General features: G+C 36.6%; 1 long non-coding RNA gene across 1 annotated transcript; it reads right to left on the bottom strand.

The window, feature by feature from the left end:
- Positions 1-989: 989 nt before the first annotated feature.
- LOC145634689 (uncharacterized) lies at positions 990-2,230 on the bottom strand. The gene is made up of 3 exons (XR_014113487.1): positions 1,951-2,230; positions 1,804-1,852; positions 990-1,105 (listed from the first exon to the last, which is right to left on the bottom strand). It is a non-coding gene; the product is annotated as an uncharacterized LOC145634689 (long non-coding RNA).
- Between the last annotated feature and the right edge of the window lie 963 nt (positions 2,231-3,193).

Genomic DNA, 3,193 nt, shown 5'->3' with positions numbered 1-3,193 from the left:
CACAGATGACATTTGGGCTGAAGAAGATTCATCAATAGATGTCCACACAAGATCCGGGAGAATGCAACCTCCCGTTTCAAAACAACCTATGCCCACCATACATCAAGTTCCCATACCTATCATCGAAGACAATGACATTGTCAAACAGTTTAAGAAGACAAAAGTTGAGATGAATGTATGGAAACTTCTGGCAACATCTCGAGAGCATAGGTTGGCCGTAATGAATGCCTTGGATAAAATCGGGATAGATTCTAACACTACTCCTGAGGGACTAGCCAACTTCCTCACAAGTGACCTTCCTAGTCCGATTAATTTGATCATCTTTTCTGACAAAGATTTACCCCCAGAAGGTGACAAACATTACAAGGCATTAAACCTCACGGTAGTTTGCAAAAGGATGAATGTTCCTATGACTCTTGTAGACAATGGATCGGCTATCAATGTCTGTCCACTTAGAACCGCGAGGATGCTCGGCATAAGGGATGAAGACTTAACTCCTTCCACACAAGGAATAAGAGCCTACGATAATACTCGTCGTCAATCTCTTGGCAAGATTACCCCAAAGGTAACGGCAGGAGCAATAGAACATGCTACTACTTTCCAAGTAGTGGACATCAAAGCTTCATTTAACTTATTGTTGGGACGCCCTTGGCTTCATGATCTAAAGGTCGTCCCTTCATCCCTCCACCAACAAGTGAAGGCTATAGTTGGAGGAATTCTAATCACCATTGATGCTTCGCCAATGAGAATCAAATCCATAGAAAATCCAATTATTAATGTGGAGCACGACGAGGATGATGAAGACCTATTGTAACACCCCCAAATTACTCTCTAGTAATAATAATAATAATCCAACTTTAGGGAGTAACTTGGGAGTATTACCGCCACGTGATTACGTAAGGCTTTTCAAAAACAGAGACTTGCAGCGGAGGAAATACATACTTAAGCTTTATATTGATAATAATAGTAATAGTAGATTTCAAAATTATATTGAACCATATGAGAATTTTTCATACAAAACGTCAACCATGAGACCTAGACTACTTGATTATTGCCCTTCATCCCCAATGCCACATTTAGATCACGTCGAGTCATCATCACCTATCTACTTATCATAATGATAAGTAGGGCCAAGCCAAAACAAAAGAGAAATACATATTAGCAAAACGCTAAGTACATACCAATGCTAGATGCGTAAAATCAAGTTATTTAATTAAACATGCTTTCGTAAGATTTAGCATTTATAAATAGGATTAATTCAAACCTTCCATAAATAGAAACTTCACATTAAGAAACGTTTAGAAACATTCCAAAAATTATCAACATTTCAAAACCAACGACTTTCCCAAAATAGATTCCAATAGAAATGGAAGATCAATATTTTCGTAAACCATTTTTCCACCTAAGTGTGCACACCCCCCAAGCTAGTAACTCCTTACATAGTGCTATCAAGGGGAAAGACTAGGTCATACATAGTCCATAGTCTTCAATTTTATCTCCACATAGTGGGAGTCATAAAAATCCAATATATATCTTTGATAAATCAACCTTCCAATTCCCATGTATGGGATTTCAACAATATTTGCTCTTTAAAATGAATTTGAATTCAAATATGTGTATAAACAACTTTTGCTCTTTAACATTGAAATTATTTCCAAAGATCAAACAGTAAAACATTTCACAATATTCATTTCATAAACATTCATAAATCCTTGTTCAACATTCAAACATATTTCATCATTCGAAACACAAAACACATTTGTATAAAATCACATATTTAAAGATCTAGCCACGAGTACGTACCTTGATCTTTACAACTATTCCACCTAGATTTACAACCACGAACTATCTCCTAAATAAACATTATATGGAGTATTTTAAATAAGAATCAAATATGAAACCTTACAAAAATCATAAATTGAAGATAGATATTAGTTTTGAAAGACTAACCGCAAAACAATATAAACTAGCAGAGCTCACGGGAAAGTTCACGTTGAAAAGGAGGAGTCAGATCTTGCAGAGGTCATATCTCATAGTATATAACTCCGAATTGGGTGATTCTTGAGCCTAACCTCAAGGATTTTTTGAGAAGAACAACTTTGTCTCAAACAGAAAAAGGCTAAAAATGAACATTAGTAGCTGAAAAATGGCCTGGAACATATACGGGATGAAGAAGTACGAAAATGGGAGGAAGAGAGAAGAAAGAAGGATGGAACTTTAAGGGCAAGAGACTTTTGGCTTAAAATGTCTGAGCTTTGGGTCCTATTTATAGAGTTTGAGAGTCCTATTGACATCATGTATGATGTCAACAACTTGGGGGTCAAGGAAGTTTATGAGGTCATGTTATTGACATCATGTATGATGTCAACAACTTGGGGGCCAAGTTTTCAAGTTTGTAAGACAAGTTTGTGACTTTGGTCATGCTTTAGGAGTAAGAAATGAACTTAGGTCCTTTGGCAAAGAAATACTCAAGGTAGAAAAAATCTTATTTTCGGCTACTAAATTCCCGGCTTGCATATCAAAATCTTTTATAAAACATAATTTTAACCAAATGATTTTCGTAAATAAAACTAAATAAAATTCTTTTAATTTGTGTCACTTTAAAACATAATAATATGTATTATTAATAAATTATGACGTATTCAAGTCAAAACATAATTAATATTTTATAAAACGAGTTTAAAACTACGGGGTATTACACCTATGGGGCTTTAACAAAGAAGTCTCCTTAATCCAGGAGGATGAAAGGACATCTCTTTGCCATGGCCCACATTCCAACATGATTGTCAACGCCATGTTGAAGAAATAAGGACACTTTCCTGGGATGACTTTAGGAAAGAAGAAAGGAATAGCAAAACCGCTGGAGTCACCTGGCCTCCCTAAGTTAGATACTTTCGGACTTGGTTTTGAACCGACTCGGAAAGATCTCAAGCGAGCCCAGGAAAAGTTGAAAGCACGTAGGGACGCTCGCATTCAAAAGAAAGCAATTCCAATTGATCAGTACCCTCTTACGCTTAATGGTCAGTTTATAAAAGAAGGAGAGGACTACCCATGCCATGAATTTCCCGAGCCATTTGTTTTGAACGGCATAAGACAACCGGGATTCGAGATTTTCTTGGATTGCTACTTCACTGATGAAATCCCAACTCCCGTCCATAAGGAGAAAGCACCCCCATGCTTTGACTTTAACGTC

The sequence above is a fragment of the Chenopodium album genome, chromosome 6, assembly GCF_948465745.1.
Source record: "Chenopodium album chromosome 6, dcCheAlbu1.1, whole genome shotgun sequence".
Classification (NCBI taxonomy): Eukaryota; Viridiplantae; Streptophyta; class Magnoliopsida; order Caryophyllales; family Amaranthaceae; genus Chenopodium; species Chenopodium album.
This window is presented reverse-complemented; position numbering and strand designations above follow the sequence as displayed.